General features: G+C 47.0%; 1 protein-coding gene across 1 annotated transcript in view; it reads right to left on the bottom strand.

Moving 5' to 3' along the window:
* Gas7 (growth arrest specific 7) overlaps positions 1-21,087 on the bottom strand; it is a 232,847-nt gene that overhangs the window by 202,899 nt on the left and 8,861 nt on the right. The window lies entirely within an intron of this gene.

The following is a 21,087-nucleotide window of genomic DNA, read 5'->3' as shown; positions in this document are numbered from 1 at the left end:
AAGATGGCCTAGTCGGCCATCAGTGGAAAGAGAGGCCCATTGGTCGTGCAAACTTTATATGCCTCAGTACAGGGGAACACCAGGGCCAAGAAGTGGGAGTGGGGGAGGAGGGTGGGAGGGCATGGGAGACTTTTGGGATAGCTTTGTAAATGTAAATGAGGAAAATACTTAATAAAAAATTAAAAAAAATGATCTTTCCAAATGCCTACTCAAAACGGAGGCAATAGCTCAATGGTAGAGCCTTTGCTGGGCATGCATAAAGCCCTGGGCTCAACCCCAGCACACTAATGCCTACTTAATAGTCAATGAATATAGGAACCTCAGGCTCAACCTATCCAAAACAAACTACAACCCTTCTCCCAAATCTGCTGCTTACGATCCTCACTTCTTGTATTCACTCCTTCCTGTCGTTTAAGCCAATAAGCTTTGCTTTGGAACCATTTCCATTTATCTCTCAAGCTTTGTCCATCTGGTTCATCCCAAGTCCCATAGTCTTGCCTTCAAAACTTGACTCTCAATATCAGCAACCTTGGTCAAAGCCAACACGACTCGTTGTTTGCATTATTGAGATAGGACTGACCACCCATCTCCCTCCTTCTGTCCTTCTGTCCTTCTGTCCTTCTGCCTTGGTTTCCTTCATGCTCCAACCTCACAAAGCAGCAGAGTATCTCTTATAAGATGACTAAGACTTTCCTCATTCAAATCTGATCTAAAGTCAGGCATGGTGATGAGTGCCTTTCATTCCAGCACGTGGGTGGCTGAGGCAGATGGATCTCTGTGAGTTTGAAGCCAGCCTGTTCTATACAGTGAGTCCTAGGTCAACCTTGCCTACATAATAAAACCCTACCTAAAATAAGTAATCTTTTAAAAAAAGATATTCTAATTAAATGTCAGGTCTCCATTGTGCTGGTGGCCAGGGGCCTCTCTGATCTCTCAGTGCCTCTCCATAGTGCTTAGTCCCCCACACATCCATTTGTTCTAGCCACACTAATCTGCTGTCTATGCCAGGATGCTCAGGCCTCTGGGCTTTTGCACATTCAGATGTTTTCTGACTGCATGACCTTATTCCAGAAATCCACATTTGCATTTGTTCCCCGAGGTCTCAGGGACAGCGCTCAGATGTCTACTCCTAAAGACACCTTGTTTGTCTATCCATCTAAATCTACAAATTTCCAAGTCACCAAACAGTTCACTTAGTTTTGATGGCTCTGTTTGTTGTCTCAAACTAAAGCAGATAGACGGGGGCTGCAGAGGAGGGACCCCGTGGAATCTGATCATGGTGGTCTCCAGCTTCTGGGCTCAGCTGGTGTAATGAGCAACTGCTCCAGGAGCAACCTTTCTGGCTTCTTTTGTTTGTGTTTGCGGTTGTTTGTTTGTTTGTTTGTTTCTGAACAGGATCTGCTGTCCAAGATTTTCCTAACTTGGGCTCTGAGCCTTAGGGCTATAGTCATGTCTAGGCTAAAGAATCCCTTATCTTATCAGATATCTGAGGGGACTTCTAAAAGGGAAGAAAAGGTATAATGGCCCTTTAATGGTGACTCCAAGTCACCCCAGGGGATTTCTTTCCCTCAGAGCACTCCCAACTGTGCCAGCTCCCACTCACCCCACTCACCGATCTTAGCAACTCTGAGGCCACTGGGCACTTTCAGTTGTTGGGCCAGCAAAAGCCACTGGGAATCAACTGTCTTCTAAGCCTGAGGCCCAGCCAAGAGAAAAGATCCTGTAACTCCCAGGCATTTCTCTCCAGCTTTACTCCAGCCACAAAAGAGCTTAGTAGGATCTGCCCTACTCGGCTCCATTCACAAAAAACCCTAAAACTTTCTTTACCCCTTAAGAAAGAATCTTTTCCTGTTCTGGTTTGGAAGAAGACCAGAGGTGTTAAAAGCGAACATCTTGACTGAATTTCCTCCAGGCAAGTTTTCCCTGGGTTCTCCCTCCAGCACAGCAGCCTCTCCTGCCAGATGGAGCCCGAGCCAGGCTGCTGGAACTCTGTCCAAAGCAGCACTCCTGCGGAGCATCGGAAACTCTGTCCCAGGCTGCAGGGTCCTCCACAGCTTGGCTCCATGCCTGTCACCAAGACACAGGGACAGCAGTTCCTTCAACCAGACCCTTGGAAGCAAATGAGGAACATACCAATTTAGAGGGAAATTGGCTTGAACACTGTGGAGAAAAGAGGCCTCTGCACTGGTTGAGTCACAGGAAGAGCCACCTGCGACTTGCACGGAACTTCCTCCTGACTTGAAAAACCCTAAAATGTGGCTGGGCTTGGTGGCCCATCTCTGCAGTCCCAGCACTTGGGAAGTTGAGGCAGGAAGATTGTTTTTAGTGTGAGGCCAGCCTAGCATACATGGGAATTTCTAAGACAGTGTCTCAAAGGAAAAGAAGGTAGAGGGAGGAGGGGAGGGGAGGAGTAGGAGGAAGAGGAGGAGGAGAAGGAGGAGGAAAAAGAGGAAGAGGAGGAATCGCAAAATGTTAGGGGAAAAATATTCTCCAAAATGAATGCAGACCAACTCCAGTACTCATTTCCCATCTCCCTAAATAAACTCAGCCACATGGTTCTTATCTGCTATTAAAACCAGACAGCCCATGCAAGGGAGGATAAAACATAGAAGAACACTGGTTCCAAGAAGCGTTGGAACCTCTGGCTGTGTGGTCTGAGAAAACTCCACAGCCTCTCTCTGGGTCTTGAGTTTCTTTATCTGAGAACTGGAATCCACTTTTCCAGGCTGTTTGGAAGATTAGATGAGAAAGCTCCCTGCAGTCATTAAGGACTAAACAAATGAAGCCTTTGACAACTCACAGTAAGCTCTGTACTGCTTATATTCACAAGTGTATGAGGGGCAAGCTGCCTATGATGGGTGACATCTGTAATCCCAGCCTTAAGGTTTAAGGATCTCCAGACATCAACAACTGGAGGCCAGCCTGGGCTACACAAGGAGAGCCTGTCTCAAAAACAAGACAAAGCAAACAAAAACCCCCAACTGGGCTAGGCTATAGGTTTATTGGTAGAGTGCATGCCTGTCATGTACAAAGCCCTGGTTTCAATCCACAACACGGAATAAATCAGGCATGGAGATACACACACATGAGGGGAAGCACTCAGGAGGTAGAGGCAAGGGGAATCACAAGTTCAAAGTCACCCTAAACCACATAGCAAATTCAAGTTATCCTGGGCTACAGGAGGAGAGAGCAAGTCTATGAGAGACACCATGAACAAACATGTTAGGGGAAATCAAAGACCACAGCTGTCACTTTCCAGAGGCTTCAGGACACAGCATTCCCAAAGCAACACGCCCATTTGCTGCTCTTCCCCAAGTATTTCCCAGGTCTGCTGGCTGCATTCTTCTACGTGCCAAGAGCCCATCAACCTGCCTCCTTCTTGGACCACAAACAGCCTCAAGCTTGTCTGGAAACCAAGCCAGAGACAGGATGACACTGCTACGGTTCACATTTTCTGTCCCCTCACCCAGCTTTGGCTGATGCTGTGCCATTGCCATCACCCAGGGCTGGTGAGTGTGGCTGGACACAGAGACAGCCCTCCACTTTCTTCCAGCTGCAGGGCACTGAACATAGCACATTGTCAGCAGCCCCGGGCCAGCAAAAGACAGGGAAGGAGAAAGGAAAGCAGAATCAAGACACATCAGATAGCAACCACAGATGAGGATGTAGCAAAACATAAAGGGAGAAATCAAAGAAAAAATCGGGAACCAAAACCTGGTTGCATCTGGCATCTAGTGGTATTGCTAGAGAGCCCAACCTTGCACTCCCTGCCTGTGCCCCATAAGAGACGTTCTGCAAGGCTGAGCAAGCAAGGCAAGGAGCTGAAGACCCATTGAGGAGATGGGCAAACTGTGAATGGACAAACCTCTGGACCAGGGCAGAGCACAAATCTGTGTCCGCTGTCTCCTTCATCAAGTGCTTTCACCAGTAACTTTCATGAAGAGCCAACATCTGGAAAGGCAGAATTAACCACCAAAAATATCGTGCATAGTGCTGCTCACAACAGCCCAACAAAGAACCAACCCAAAAGTCTATCTGCTGATAGAGGGAAATAGAATACTATTCAGTCACAGAAAGAAATGAGGCACTGTCACAGACTGCTATATCAATGAACCTGAAGACACTGAAAACCAACCCACCAGCTATAGTTCTAAGGCATGCCTGCAATAGGCAAATCCACAGAAAGAGAAAATATATCAGTAACAGAGAAAGGTTGGGAGCATTGGGAAAGAGGAGGCTGCGGAGGGACTGCTTATTAAGTTCAAGATGTTCTTGGGGTGGGGGGATAAAAAGAATCTCTCAGACTTAAGAGTCAGTCATGATGTGTCCTGTCTATGATCTCAACACTTGGGAAGCCGAGGCAGGAGGATCACAAGTTTGAGGCTAAGCTGAGAAACACTCTAAGACCTAACCTCAAAAGCATCAACTCGGAGACCTTTCTGGAATGAGACATTGGGGATGGCAAAACCATGCTGGGGACATAACAGGTGCCACCAGCCATGTCTGTTAGAACAGTGGATCTGACGCTCTGTGAGCTGGACCCATGCTTTTGAAGAGGGAGGGCAGAGAAAAATGCAAGAGAAAATTGGTTAGAAGTTAAAGGAATGGAGAATGGCTGCTTCCCAGGAGTGTGAAGGTACTGAAGGAGCCCTCTCCTTTCACAGGCAGGAGCCAACCATAGGACGGCCAGCTGGGTAGCAGAGAAAGAAAAAGTGGCTGAAGCTGGAAGAGAAAGGAGGGTAGTTAGCAAGAGGAAGTGAGGGCAGGCTGACACACCCACAGAAACACCGCCTCTGAGCTGACAGAATGTCATTTCCTAAAGATTATGCACGCCCAGCTCTGGGCCAGGTCACATCACAGGTGCTAGAACACTGAAGCCACCCAACCCCTGGCCTTGGGGCTTAACTCTCTGGGGTTAGCGGAGGTGTTCAGACGCACTGGTGGCTGGTGACCCTGGTGTAATAGGATCCAAAGCTTAGGCTGCCAAGAGTGAATAAAAACTAAGAATGTCACCAAGTGGGTGTCTAGGTGAAGATTATAGCAACTGGGACACAGCCCTGGGAATTAGCAGTGGGTTCCCTGCTGGGTGACCTCTAAACTGAGACCTGAGGTGGAAAAGCAGCTGTTTTAATTAAAAATTTTGGATTTTAATGTAGACTGAGGAATGTGATCTCCAAACCTTGTTTTAGAACAAACTCACCCAAAAGACATGTGTCCAGGATCCCCTGAGAGCCTCTACATGTGCTGAGGTGTGGGGACCCGGAAATACAGAGAAATGTGCCATGCCTTATGGAGCTCTGGTACCATGTGGGAGGCAAATGGTAACAGTTGAATAAGGAGAATACAGGGCTGTAAGCTCAGAGGGGGGAATGGAAGAAGCAGGTGTGTGTGTGTGTGTGTGTGTGTGTGTGTGTGTGTGTGTGTGTGTGTGTGTGTGGTGTGCACATGTACACACATGTGAGGGCAAAGGAGGCATGTGCTGGAATGTTCACAGTGTGAGGTCATGTACATGCCACAGCACACATGAGGAGCTCACAGGACAACTTCCAGAACTCAGCTCTCTCCTGCCAATCTAGGTACTGGCTTCTGGGGATGAAGCTCAGAACCGTCTCTCGAGCCTACACAGCATACGTTTTTACTCACTGAGCCATTTCAAGGTAGGGTTTCTGATGCAGAGTCTCACTGTGTAGTCCAGACTGGTCTCTGCCTCTGTCTGCCACTGGTCTCCTATCTCTGTCTCCCAAGTGCTGGGATCATAAATATCAGCCGTCATGCCCGGCTGGTAGGGTTGGTCTCTTCTAAAGCTTCTCCCTGGTATACACGTTGTCATCTTCTCCTTGTCTGTCTCACGTGGCTGTTCCTCTAAATGTGTATGTGGTCTCTGTCTAATTTCTTTCCCATAGGACCCTCATCTTATTAGGACCCTACCCAAATGACTGCATTTTAATGGCCCTTTTAAGAACCTATCCCCCAGTATAGTGTCAGTCTAAGGTTGGAGAAGATAAGACACTGACTTAGAAATTTAGAAGGGACACAAGTCAGCTGCTGACAGCCTCTGGGTTCTTATCACCCTAGATGGCCCCTGGGACCCTGAGACCTCTCCATCAGCAACCCTCGAGTCTCGCTAGGCTCAGCTCATCCTCAGCTGCATCTTCAGGGCCCAGAACACACCTGACAACCCAGGGGGTGCCATGAAAGGCTACAGTGGAGAACTGAGGAAATTGTGAGCTAATGCAACTCTCCCTGAGCAGGTAAGTCCTGTCTAGACCAAGAATTGCAACAGCTTTCTAATCTCTTGAGCAGAGAACAAGGAGTTCACAGGAAAACACCCCAACAGCTACTTTAGAGGGCTTAAAGAAAGGATAACCATAGAACAGGAATAGGAGGCTGGGATGAGGGGCCCTGTAGATTCTGGGTGGAAGGACACTCAAAATCAGAGCCTACTTCCTTAGCAGCCCCTTGCAGTGACAATGTTTGTATTACCACCACTGGTCCACACACATCACACCATATCCATGTTCCTAGCTCCATGAGAATCTTTCCAAATACCCTGAGAGGCAGTGGGTCCTCAAGGAATAATATCCAGTTAAGGAATGAACAAGTAGCCAATCCAGTGTGCAAGAGCCAAGGACCCAACAGTTAGAGCCCCAAGCCTATGCCACTGTGATGGAATCCATGACAACATCTTATAAGGACAAAAGGTTTGTGGTTGGTCCACGGTCTTCAAGTCCACAACCAGTTTTCCTCTGTGGCATCATCGGACACCCGGTGAAAGCACAAGATACGGGGAAAGAGAGAGAAAGGGAGAATGGTAAGATGAGGAAGAGGGAGGGAGGAAGGGAGGGAAGGGAGACAGGAAGGGAGGGAGAGAAAGAAAAGTGATGAAGGGGATACAGAAGGAGGGAGGTGGCGGGCTCTTCTTTGGGCAAGCCTTCACCAGTCTAATCTCTCTTCACTTGACTCAAGCCCCTGATGTTTCCACATCTGACTGAGGACCAAGCCCTAGATATGCAGACCTCTGAAGAACACTCCTTATCGACCCAGAACTAGCCCATCATCCTTAGTTTTCCATAACACCAAGGTTCACATCGCCAAAGCCACTCTCTTCTTTTCAGAGAAAAACAAATTAAGCTGTAAACCCAAATTCAGAAAATGTGTGCCAAGCTCCCAAAGGTAAGCTCCCCCTTTATTCTCATGAATCCATCCACCTTGTCCTTCCACAGAACCAACTGCCAAGTAGTCAGCCAGCCAGCCAGACAATGCCAAGTCCTGTGCCAGGCCAAAGCTGTTATAGTTTATGACATCTTTACCCAGGCCTGAGGAGCTCAGAGTCCAGTGGGTCAAAACATCAAATAAACCAGTCCCTGTAATTCACAGAGGAGGGCTCCACAGAAGCTGGAGGGAGGAGAGATTAGCTGGGAAAGACCAGAAATCACCAAGCAATGAAAGGGCCACCTGGATGGACCTTGACTGGATTATCATTTCTGCATGTATCCATCTATTTTGTTCTTCTTTATTGTTGTTGTTACTACAGTAAGATAGCCAAGGCTGGAAAAATTTATAAAACTAAAGGTTTAGTTCTGGGCATGTTGGCACATACCCGTAGTCCCAGAATTTGACAGGTTGAGGCAGGAGGATCATGAGTTCTAGGCCAGCCTGGACTATGTATAGCAAGATTATATCTCAGGAAATATAAAGAGGGAAAGAAGGATTCAGGAGGGAAGAAGTAGAGGAGGGAGGAAAAGAAGGAAGAAGAAGAGGAGATGACAGGGAGGGAGGGGAGGAGAGAAGGGAGAGGGAAGGAAGGGTGGCTGGCTTATTCAGCTCACAGACCTGGAGGGTTCTGGAGGGCATGGTATGAACCATGAGTGGGTGCTGGTCAAGGTTGTAAATCATCATAATGATAAAACTATAGAAACAGAGACTGAGGCTGGAGCAAGAAGCACTATGATTGCCCTTTTAAAAAACAGACCTCACCCAAATTAACTTAGAAGTCCCATAAGAGCTGATTAATTCTTTCCAAGGTTGGCCCCCCCAATAGCCTAACAACCTCCCATCAAGCTCTACCTCCTAAAGGCCCCAGTGCTTCAGCACTCCACACTGAGGGCCAGGAGGAGACACTCAGGCCACAAGTGTACCATGATGCCCAGGTAGGCGTGAAGGGAAGAGCCTTTAGACAGGACCAACCACTGAGACGAGCACAAAGCTCTCAAGGGGTCTGGATCTTCCCAGTACAGAAGAGGAGGCTGGGGAGCAGGGAGGCCAGGTGACATTTGCTCAGGGACCGTGTCTGCACAAGGCCCAGACGAGAAGGCATTGACACTTCAGGCCATAAGGAGCCATTTTAAGGATAAGATGAAAACACAGGGAGGACACTGTTGATGGCTGCCTGCAGCCTGAGGTCCTTGGTCCAGTAGTCATATAAGAGAATATTGCTAAGGACCGGGTTAAAGGAGAGCCTGTGCCTGCTCCTGGGATGTCAGAGACCTTCAAACCACTCCCATTAGCCTTCTCTCATGGGGTGCAGCCTATAAACATGGCTGTTTGCCTCCTCCCTACAAATGACAGAGAGTAACAGACAGGTAGCTCACTGGTAATTGGGCACACAGCTGCCTGTGTGGGTGCTAACCCTGCCTGTGTCTCACACAGCTCCTCGTTTGTAGCTCTAGCTGCAGACATAATTTTTTTTCATGATTCCCAATGAAGCATAATTTACACCTTCTACTGCTCCTTGCGAAATCATTTCCACAAGACTAATAATAAAGCAGAGAAGCCACCCAGAAGAACCGTGCATCCCAGCTACCCAAGCCCTGCCACTCACTGCAGCCGATAGCAGCATCAACATGGACATGGAGAAGCAATGGCTTCCAAACTGTGTCCTGTGTCCCACCATGCCCTAGGGATGTGAGGTCTGTGTTACAGCACCCTGGGGAGGGAGATTGAGAAATAGGAGGAAAAGTAGCCAAGTCCCCCTGAAGCCAGCACTAGGAATACCAGATCTGGGAGATGGAGGCTTTCAGGCATGCATGCCCCACTGCCCCCTCATGGGCTCTTCTATCACTGACTTCTTGGGTGTTATAAGCTAGATATGAAATGTTTCCCCGCAAGTTCCTATTTGATCTCTTACTCCTCAGCTCATGATGCTATCTTGAAGTTGTGCAGCCTTTAGGAGGTGGAGGTCCAGATGCCACAAATAGGCCACTATGGGCATGTGGTTACAGAAGTCTCTTGTTCTAATCCAACTCTATTTCTTGATCATCTATGGTGCACATAGCCTCTCTGTCCTGAGCCCACCTCCATATGCAGAACTTTTCTGATAAAACTTCCCCATCACCATAGACCAAAAATAAACCATAGGCTTCAAAGGAGCAAACGTTGCCCACCCAAATTATTTCTGTCAGGTATTAAGGTCATGGCAACACTGGTACATCGGGCTAGGAGCCAGGCCAAAGGCATAGGGCTGAGACCAACACTGCTTCATCCCAGCATCTCCACTCACAGGACTCTCTTCCTCCTGGGAACCACCCAGGATGGCTCTATGAGAAGCTCTTCCCACAGAGCAGCGAGCTGCTGTTCTACTTCACTCCTCCTTGAGACCCAGGAAGACCGTCTCAAGTCCAGAGCCCAGCCAGCTCTCTGCCAGCCACACGCACCACTGGGCTTTAGGGGGCAGACACAGAGCCTGACTCAGGACCCTCTGTGCAAGCATCCATAAGACCCAACTGCACATTCCTCCAGAGCATACTGTTGTCAGCTGGAGGACCACACCCTCCCCTTTTCTGTGTGCTCCAGACCAGATGCTTCCTGCTGTTTCCAACGGAGTGTGGGGAGGGTCCTCGCTGCCCTCTCTCCTAAACAGCGGTCCCAAGCCCAAGTGGGGACAGACATCTCTGCATCCGGGTTAACCTAGGAAACTGAAGAAACAGGATTTACAGAGGGCCTGCAGATGCCACTGTAAAGGCCAGATGACAAGGACAGGATTAGCAAGGTTGCTCAGGACTTCAGAGACTGCATCTGGGTGAGTTGCTAGAGGAAACTATCAACATCCCTTCTGCCATGTTCCAACTGGAAGACACTCATCAGTTTTCTTCTCGTGTCCCTGAAAGGAAAGTCTTTACCATAGCCAGCCATGGTAGTATATACCTGAAAGCCAAGACAAGAGGGCCATGGGGGTCTGAGGCCAGCCTGGGATATGTGGACAGATTATGTAAAAAATAAAAGCAGAGGAGGAGGATAAAGAGGAGGAGAAGGAAGAGAGGAGGGGGGAGGAGGAGGAGAAAGAAAAGAAAACCAGGTATGATGGCAGGCACACATGTAATCCCAGCATTAAAGAGGTGGAGGCAGGAAGATCAATAGTTCAATGCCATTCTCAGTTGCATAGCAAGATTAAGGCCAGTCTGAGCCACATAAGACTATGTGAGAGAGACAATGAGATCAAGAGAATTTACTCGGTCCAGTAACCTCTCCTGGGCAGAGAAACATTTAGGGCATCTGAATGCATCTGCTATAGAAAGATCTGTCTATACTATGGCTTTTCTATCACCTACTCTAAGACTCCCCTTAATTACTGATTTGCTGTTAAGATTCCAATCTGTGCCGCATTTTATCATCCAGAAACTCTGGATGAGAGGAGACTGGTTTAAGTTAATAGTTCAAATTGACCTTGACTGACCCAAAGGGCCACAGAATGACCATGACTTTCTTGGGAAAACTCACCTCTGCATTGATGCTGCCCACAGATGAAAAGCAATGGTGACTAGGAGGTGTGGAGGGACTCTGAGAAATCAGATATCTTTAACCAAGAAAAAGCAAATATGTAGATAGCACGGACTAAGAAATCATCAAACCAGATACTAAAAGCACTAAACGAAATGATGATAGCCAGAGCCATCATCAGTAAGCCAGACCCTCTATAGGACACCGTGCCCAATGAGACAAAGCTTGCTTTGCACAGCTCTGTGCCTTACTGGACCAACTCAAAGACATGGAAACTGAGGCACAAGGCAAAGTGTGCATATGCCCCCAAGTTTCCTCAACCAGTGCCCAAACTGAGATGGCTCATCTACGAACAGCCATGGTCACCATCATGATACTAGGTCCCTACCAAGTAGGGCTCCTGTCCCCGCTTGGGTCATAACCTCTGATGAGAGTATGCTAATGGATTTCCTGTGGTGCTGTGGGCAGTTAGTAGGTCCTAGTAGAAGGATCCTAGAACTATGCCTCTGATGGCGACAGTAGGATCCCCCTCTTTGCAGCAGCAGGCCTGCCCACCACGTGCATTTGTCACAACAACTCACTGGGCTGTGTCACAGGCTCAAAGCAACAAGGCCAAACCGTGGATTGAAAGGGTGATCCCAAAGAAGCCTTTCCCTTCTGTTAAACTGATTTTCTCAGGTGCTCGTCACAGCAATGGAAAATCCTTCCTTTGTAGGATTTACCCAGTAGTCAGTCAAGTCAGCCCCAAGAGCGGCTGATTTCTTCAGTGCCTGTTTTTCCCTTCAATGGTAACCAGTAACAACTAAGGCCTTTCAGACACGAGGTGATTCAATTCCCACCCTGGAGGCTGAGTAAGCAGGTTTGCTCCTTGACAGACATGATTTGCCTTGAGTCACATACACACTCTTCCCCGTCCGTCATGTTAATCACAACCCCGTGGGTGTAAGATGCCTGGGTAGAAACAGAGGTTCCACAAATATCATCAAATTCTTGTGGGTTTTTTTGTTTGTTGTTTGTTTGCTTTTTCTCTGTGTGTGTGAAATCAAGGAACCATCATGGTAAAGGACAGAAACAGAGCTACCTGCATCCCTGTCAAAAGGAATGGCCCTTCATGGTCTTATGGTGTTCCTGGACCAGGCTCTGAGCTAGAGGCTAGATCTACAAGGATCACTTGGCTTTAGGGATCCCAGAGAGTGGAGGAGCCCAGGCATATAGGGTGAATAGTAACGTGTTGGTAAGGTCATCCAAGGAGATCAGGGCCTAAAGCCAAGGAGTGGGAACAGGCTAGTGAAGCTATGGGATGGAAACCAGGACTCCAGGCATACATTAAAATCTAGAGACTCTCCAAAGTGTCTTGTCATTTTGTCCACACTTACCTATGAAGGTATCTGATGGCCTGAAGCTCCTAGCTTCTGATTAGGGATTGGTCACAGGAAAGACCCACACAGGATTAGAGAATCAAGATGTTTTACTCCCAACTCCAGGGAGGAGAGGGAGGATGAAGGATGAGTTGATCCCAAAGACCAATAACTTAGTCAATCATACGTACAGAGTGAAATGCCCATAGAACCCCAAAGGTCTGGGTAGAGAGGTTCCTGAAAGGTGATACCCCCACGCCTTCAAGCCCTGATCCGTTGCTAATGAAGTATACAATGAGTATCCCTTCAAATAAGGGTAAGTCATTGTTTCTCTGACTTCCAAAGTTGTAGCCAACCAGCTGAACCTAAAGACAGGAAACCAAGGGCAGCAAATATAGCCAGCAAGATGGAAGCACAGATACTAGTGATGGCTTCTGCTACTCTGCCCTCAAGCATGGAGGCCTGATATCATCCTCAGGTGATGTCAGAATTGACCTGAGTCTGAGGACACCCAGGGCACTCCTGTGGTGAGGGAGATCCCTGTTCCCTTCTGCACAACCCAGAAAGAAATCTGTATTATGAGACCAGTGTGAGAGCAACTGATGTCCTCAGAATGTTCATCTGGATGGAGAGATGGGGGAGGGGGGAGAACCACAGCAGAAAGACAAACATGTGCCAAGGGACGATGACTCTAGAATAGACCTTTTTCCAGAAAAGATACAAAAACTAATAAGTGTGTGTGTGTGTGTGTGTGTGTGTGTGTGTGTGTGTGTGTATGTGTCTGTGTCTCTCTGCATGTGTCTGCGTGTCTGTGTGCCTGTCTGTATGTGTGTGTCTGTGTGTGTCTGTGTGTGTCTGTGTGTGTGTGTGTGTTGGGGACAGGGATAACATAGCAGTGTTTCTGTAATCTCAGAACTGAGAGAAATAAGGACTGGAAGTTCAAAGCCAACCTTGGCTACATAGTAAACTTGAGGCCAACCTGGACTGCATGAGATCAAGTCTCAAAAGCAGCAACAGAAATATATGATATGCTCCTCACCATAATAAGTCACCGGGTGAAGGCAGCCACACTAGAAAAAAGGACCAGTTTCACAGTTTAAGACAGATAAGAGCAAGTGTTGGCAAGGACACTTCCATCACTGTTGGGAAATCAGCTTTTCAACATGCCAAAAACAGGAACCATGTGATCCAGCAAGTATAAAGTGGAACATAGAGTGAGAACATGATGCTTACCACACAAATATCCATAGCAGCAACATTAATAATGACCTAAAAACAGAAAACCCACCCGAACGAATGTCCACCCACTGGCACATGGGTAGATCCAATGTGGCACATCTATATAGTGGAATATTATTTGGTCATGAAAAGGAAGAAAGTGCTGATATAAGCTACAATATGAACATTCTGCTATTCAGGCTGAAATGTTCCCTCCAAGACTAAAGACCATCTTAAAAACAAACAAAAACAAAAAACAAAAACCCAAACGATAGAAAACAGACAAACAAAAAACCCACCAGGCTTGAGAATTCTTTTCAGATGTTTAATTAGGGCTGTCCAAGAGACTTCTAAAAGATTACAGGCTACTGCCATTACCCTTGGTTACCTGCTAGAGGTAGAAGTCGTCCCTATTGTTGAAGACACCATGCACTGCAGACCCAAGGCCCAGAGGCCCCTAAGCTAGAACTGACCTGAATGTCTCCACCCTGGGGACTAGTGTTCATGGTACAAGAAGGCATGGAAACAACCAGCAGTCGCACCCAGCTATTATATCTGTGAACAACATCACTGAGCAGCATGGCACAGTGACCCTAAGGAGGTAGAGAGGCACGCACACCTCGGCAGGAACCCACAGCTCTCTAATTGGATTTAACACCCACTCCACAAGGGGAAAATCATTCCTGGTACTAGAAACCTAGCCCACTACCCTCAGCTAGTGAGGCCATGGATGTTGGAGCCTACAATAGTCACTTTACTAAGGTAGCATAATCCTTAACTACGGTCTTATTTTGTCTTTATACTTACAGGTAAATATGGTGCTCACCCTCCATCAAGGAAGCTTCTCCTTGCCATGGATGGAGACTATCATAGAAAACCACAACCAACCAAAACGTAGGATTGTGGAGCCCAGGCCCAACTGATACATCTGCAACACAGTTCCTGCGCCTAGGCTCAGGGATCTTTCAGAATAGGGGGGCAGAAAGACTGTAAGAGACAGAGGACCAGAGAATTTGCTGTGCTATTGTGTCTCCTAGCAATGTGAGAGACTACCACCCGTCAAGTCTCACCATCATGATTTCCTAAACATGGGCTGCACAGGATGACAACAGACGTGCTAAAGTGGAAGGGGAAAGACCAGAAGGCCTCAACCCCACACAAAGACCTACGGGCAACTGAGAAAAACTGAGCCCAGGAGGAAGAGTACGCAAACAGGCTATCCAATACCAAGTGGTCAGCCCTGAAAACATGTATATATAAGTAACATTATACAGAACTAAGAGGATTACATTTAGGAATATGTATGTCTATGAGTAAATACATATATGTATAAAAAGACAATTAATGAAGAAAAAGGCCATGGATTTTAAAGGGAGCAAGGAGAGATATTTGGGATGGCTTAGGGGAAAGAAAGTGAAGGGGGAAATGATGTAATTATATAATTTTCAAGAATAATAAAAAAAAGAACATCATGCTAAGTGGAAGAAGCCAGATATGACTTCATTTACGGAAAATCACTAGAACAGGAAATCCACAAGCAGTAAGTATGTGGTCACCTGAGCCTGAGGTGGTGGGGACTAAGGAGCAGGGAACACATAGAGGCTTCTTTGAAAGGTGACAAAAATACATGGAGAGACCTTGGGTACAGATACATGTGTAGCAGAGGATGGCCTTGCCTGACAGCAATGGGAGGGGAGGCCCTCGGTCCTGTGGAGGCTTGATGCTCCTGTGCAGGGGGATGCTAGAGCGGTGAAGTAGGAGTGGGTGAATGGGTGGAGGAGCACTCTCATAGAAGCAAAAGGGATGGGGGAGAGGAGGGATGGGATGGGGGGTTTGTGGAGGGGGAACCTGGAAGGAGGATATCATTTGAAATGTAAATGAATAAAATGATTAATAAAAAAATTCTAAACAGAACCATGGTAACCAATATACAATTCCATGAATGTTAAAACAAATGTTTTAATGTTAAATTAAGTTAATGTTAAATGTTAAAACAAACACAAATAGCACGTACACTTTTGTGTGTTTCCAATGAATGTTAAAGCTTGTATGGTTTTGTTTGCTTCTAGTGAATGTCATATCTCAATAAAGCTGTCCAAAAAAGAAAAACAGAACAGGGAGAAAGAGGAAGAACAAGACTGGGAGGAGAACACTCACTGCAGGGAGAAGTGTTGGGAAGAAAACACCCTGGAAAGCAAAGTCACAGAAAGACGGAAGGGAGATGGTAAGGGAACAACTCAGAAGGCAGACGGGGCTGCTCTCAGACTCAGCAGGCGCAGCTAAAGCCTGCTTTACAGTTGTCCTTCCTTACTCTCAAAGCCCCAGATCCAAACAAAATGCTCCACCCACATGATGCCTCAAATGGAAAATTCCACACTGACCTCATGTGATGAGGCGTGGAGAAAACAAGCAGATTAAAAAGACCAGAGGAGCTGGGCATTGTGGTGCAATCCTGTAATCCCAGGTATTTGGGAGGGCGAGGCAGGAAGAACAAACGTTCAAGGCCAGACAGGGCTACAGAGAGATTTTGTGGCCAGGTTGGACAAGTTAGTAAGATTCAGTTTCAAAAGTAAAAAATACAAGTAGGGCAGGCTGTAGTTCAGTCGTGCAACAGGACACCAGCACCACGATACGAGTTCAACAAGTGTAAAAACAGTGAGATTTATCTTCAGTAACAAGCACACACACAGAGGCACACACAGAGGCATGCATGGGCACACACACACATATGTGCACACAGGCACATGGAACACTTGTGCATGCTCACCCATCCTCACCCATACACTTCTGTTTAGACTTAGGTCCAGTACCCAAGAGATCTCATTACATATAAGCAAACATCCAGAAATCTGAAATGCTTTTTGATCAGCGAAACACTTCGGCTAAGGGACACTCAACCTTACTCTTGTGGCAATGAAAAAAACCCAGAAACCTTAAACAAGAGAGTGCTGTGGTCAATCAGCTTTTAAAAAAAAATGTCACCAGGGAAATTAGCCAGCAGTGTCACTGCCTGGGCTGCAGTAGTAACCCAGGGACTAAGAGATAAAGTCCAGGGCCTGTAGGTCCCACTTGGGGAGATTAGCAGCTTAGTGACGTCATCTCTAGTCTGGAGTGATCAAATGATGGCCCAGGTCTTGGTTCAGTGCCCCACAGCAACACTTTAGAAAGGCCCTTCCAGACCACATCTAACCTAGGCTACAGAGACCCTGCCTCCTCAAATAGTGGAGTGTGTGTGTGTGTGTGTGTGTGTGTGTAGAGAGAGAGAGAGAGAGAGATGGACAGACAGACAGACAGACAGAGACACAGAAACAGACAGGCAGATAGAAACGGAGAGATTACTTAGCATACACAAGGGGCTTGGATTCTATCCTTCACTCACTCCACCCTCATCCACACACACACACACAAAATCCTCCTTATAAGAAGAGTCTCTTCCAAGAATGTCCAGCAAGCCAGAAACCCATTAGACCAGGTAAAAAAGTAATTAAGACCAATTAGCCCAACCCTAGCAATGGGGACTCTTTATGTAACAGTTTCCACCAAACTAAAGAGAACTGCAGCTGCAGCCTTATGTGTTTTAGACTGGCAAGAGCTGTGTCCACCCGAGGCTCCTAAGAGAGTGCTTGCAGTTTTGGGCTCCCAGGGGTCCCCCCAAGATCCACAGTATCCCCATAAGCGGTGGAATGCAAAGCAATGCATAAGCCGTGGCTCTACCCCAAGTTCTAGAATCTGAACCTGGATCTCATGAGAAGCCCAGAATATCTCTTACCTATATGCTGCACCAAGACCTCCCTGTACAGTGGTCTCAGAAGGGCTATGGAAAGAGGTCTTAACAGCCTCCCACCCAGTGGAAAACCCAATTAACAAGGCAGCAACTGAGTCTAACTTGGCTCAAAACCAGAAGCATGAAGAACCCTGAATTCTGCTAACAGGGTGTGTACAGGCGTCAGACTCTTTCCCCAACCCTCACGGGAGCTCTATAAAACTTACCGTTCTGCACTGGCCTGGAGTCTCTCAGGGAGTGCAGCAGCTGCAGAAAATCCATGGCAGCAGAGGCTAACCCCCTGCCCTGCACTCTGCTGCCTACATCTGGGAGCCAGCCTCACCACTAACTGTGTGCTGGATGGTGGCAATGAAGACAGCGTCAGGACTCATGTTGCAGCAGCCCCCAACCTTGCCCAACCTTGTCCACAACAGAGCACCAGCTTCCCATTGGAGCTAACAAACAGCCTCAAGAGCTAGAGGTCATGTCCTGAGTGTCTGAATTTTCTAATGTTGGGAACACTGCACAAGACTCTCCCAGGCTCATTCCCTACCATGGAAGCTCTTCATTTAGACCTTGGACCTGCGCCTTGTCACCTATCACTCTGCCTGAAGCCTTCCATCCTGCCAGCTGCTATGCTGTGGGCATGAACCCTGCACTTAGTCCACTGTCAGGTTTTTGCCCCCTGCCTTTACCCTGTGGTCAGGGACTCACAGTGGGCAAACAGGAACACCAGCCACCACCATATCTCTTTCCTCAGATTAAATATACTTACAGAGGTCTAATTCCAAAACTCATGCCTTCCATGACCTCCCATTCCCCCACATAATCCACTTAAAAATAAATAAACCCAACATCTGATCTAATTCCAGGATTTAACATGTCTTCTAGATAAAGTAAAATATACCCCTCCATGCACCCATACGACTTGACGCTCAAACCGGGGCCTGGAGACCAGCAACAGCCGCAGCTTCTCTGTGTAGTAGACATGATATAGAGTTGACTGCCGGGGTACAGGAGACATGCATGGCTTGGCCTTGGTGTGTGAGGCAGGGCAGTCTCCTGGGACTGAGCCTTTCACCTGCAAGCTCCCATTCATCCAACAAAGCTAGAGATGTCAGGCTCAATGGAATCAGAACAGACCCAATTGGTATCCATGGAGAACAGCTTAAGGGAGGGAAGGAAACCTTTGGGGGAAGTCACAGAAATGTTCCATGTTGCCAGGGTCCAGAGAAGGGACTAGGCTTGATGCAGAAGCAGGCATGAGATTTGATTTAACAGCGGTACTCGGCCCCTCTATTTATCATGTTATAACACAGGAATCCTAGACTGGATCCTAGATTCGATTTTGTGTTGAGCATGTCCTTGGTTATCAACAACTCAATGGGGTTATATTTTTCCCCTTGGAGCACAACAAACACTGGGAGTTATCTATCAATAAAACACTTGCTAAATGAGAACAGTAGATTCGAACTAAATTTAAAGTTCCGCTTTCCTACTTCGGCTCCTAAATTATCCGACAAATCAGAAGCAGATGCCTCCATGATGGGCCTTCCAGGAGCCACCGCTAAAATAAGGACGCTCTCCCTGATGATTAAATTAGGACGAGGAATTGTTTCGGTACAGTTTTTAAAATAGCACCTCTGAAGAATTCTTACAACTTAATTAGTTTTCTTGCTGATTAACCCTGGCGTTCTCTGGTTCTCTGCATCTGACAGGCAATGAGGAAGGAGAGAGAATTTCGTAATGGATGCGAACATCTGTCTGGAAGGGCTATGGGCAGAACCTGTGTGAACCCGCAGACTCTCCAAAAAAAGTCGCCTGTCATAGCGGTCCAGGACAGGAGAGTCTTGAAAGGCTCCCCAAGGGAAGTGTTTTATTTTTATATTTTGCATACGTGTGAGTAATACACTTACACGGATATATGTACATGTATGGATATGTGTGCATTCATATGTGCAGGTGCATGCAGATATGTGTGAGTGTGTGGAAAGGTCAGAGGTTGACATCATGTGTCTTCTTTAATTGCTGTCCACTTTGTTTACCGTGAGATGGTCTCTCAATGAACCTGAGGCTGCCACTAGAGTACTCTATCTAGGTAATTTCTCCAGGGACCCAAACTTACCTCCCAAATAAAGGGATTTACAAACAGGTACTGGGGATCTGAACTCTGCTCTTTACATTTGCAAGACAAGCGATTTACCCACTGAGTCACCTCTTCACACTACCCAACTCCTCACACAGACACAGGGGAGTTTATAACTGCTAACCTCAGTGTGCTGTCTAGGTTGTCGATGCATAGTACATAGTACATAAAAGAGAGACACAAAAAAGCAGAGACTAGAATCGGGAAGTGGTCACGTCTGTGCCTAGTGGACCAAGTGTTTACTTAGCGTGCACAGGGACTACTTGACTCCAAGACAGCTTATGAAAAGGAACCAACAGGGAAGAAGCAACTCTGTCTCCACTCCATGGAGGTCTGATGATCGGAGTCAATTTTTTTTAAAGGCAGTGGACAGAGGTGGGATTAACATATGAAGACTTTGGAGTTGTCCTCAATGGAAGTCCACATAGTTGAACACTTAGCACCTTCTCAGGGAAGAGGGAAGGGGAGGCTGTTAGAGTTGGAAGCGAATTTTGACAAAGAGTGGTTTTCAGAAGACACGAATCGGTCTGGAGAATGGGTAGTAGTTTGGGACAAACTTCAGCAGGACTGAGCAGGGCATCAACCACAGTCTCTTCCTGAGAGTTGTTCCGGAAGATCTGTCCTTTGGGTAGATGAGGGAGGAGCATCCCGCAAAGAAAGCCTAAGCCCAGGAAATAAGATGATGGGGATGAAGGAATGGAGGTAGGAGAAAGGTCAGACAGACTTCCTCCATTAGCCTTCTGTTCAAAAAATTTAGAATGCTAAAGCCATTCCCGGGTGAGGCTCCCTGCTCCTGGGGACCTGGAGAGGCTTGTAGCCCCAAACTACCTTGCAACAGACATTCAGCAGAAGAGGCAAACTGTGTGGTTTTAGCCACTGAAACTCCACAAGTATTTGTTACAGTTTGTCCTCACCTCTCCCGACACCACACCAGCTCATAATGTGACCATTTCCAGAACATCTCTTCATTACAAACCACTCAAAACATCCTTACCAGAAGGTGCTGCTCTTATTTGCCCCCGAGAAACATGGCTGGTCTCCATTGCCTTCACTTCCACAGCCCTTCCCTCTGCTTCCCTTTCTTTTCCTTTTCCCAGGTTCCCTCGTATATTTGTGATTTAATCTTTCTGTACCATATGCTTTCTGGTAGGATGTCTTAAATGCTTTCTGAAACAAGGTGACAGACAGGCAGTCACACACAGAGACACACTAGACTTGGCTGCAGATGAAATCCGGGTTTCTCAGAAGATAAAAAATAAAAGCCAAATTTACCTCTCAAAGTGCAAAGATTTGCTGTAACTGGCACGGTCTAAAAGAATGTGGCCTGAGCCAATACACAGCCCTTCGACCTGTTCTAGCCACAAACGCTACTTAGTGTGCCGTCCTCGCCATCCCTGCATTTTTGACTGTAATTCATGTCTGGATGCTCCCATCTCCTTTTTCTTCTGAAATGTCACAAAGCAACATTTTGAATTTTGAAATTCCATTTTAGTTTAGTTATTGAACCCTTTGGCAAGCCTGATCTGGGACTAAGCCTTAGGTAAACCTCATTTTAAACTGTTCCCCTCGAGGAGTTCGATGGTAGTTAAGTTTGTCCTTACTAAGAAGTGCTTTGTTGGCATGGCGATGTTCACACCTTGTCAAACAGAGGCTTTTAGACTAGAAGTACAATCAGGGGTCAGATCCATGCACACTCTTAATGCTTTTTGTTGACAGAGAGCCGTAGTGTTACATTCCTGTAATCTAGCACTTGAAGGATGAGGCAGGAGGATTGCTTATGGCAAGCCTGGGCTACATAATCAGTTCTAGGCTCACTTGGACTATCTAATGAGACCCTATCTAAAAAGAACAACAATGAAAAAAAGAACTTTTGTTACATTTTTTCT

Source organism: Mus caroli, chromosome 11 (genome assembly GCF_900094665.2).
Source record: "Mus caroli chromosome 11, CAROLI_EIJ_v1.1, whole genome shotgun sequence".
Lineage (NCBI taxonomy): Eukaryota > Metazoa > Chordata > Mammalia > Rodentia > Muridae > Mus > Mus caroli.
This window is presented reverse-complemented; position numbering and strand designations above follow the sequence as displayed.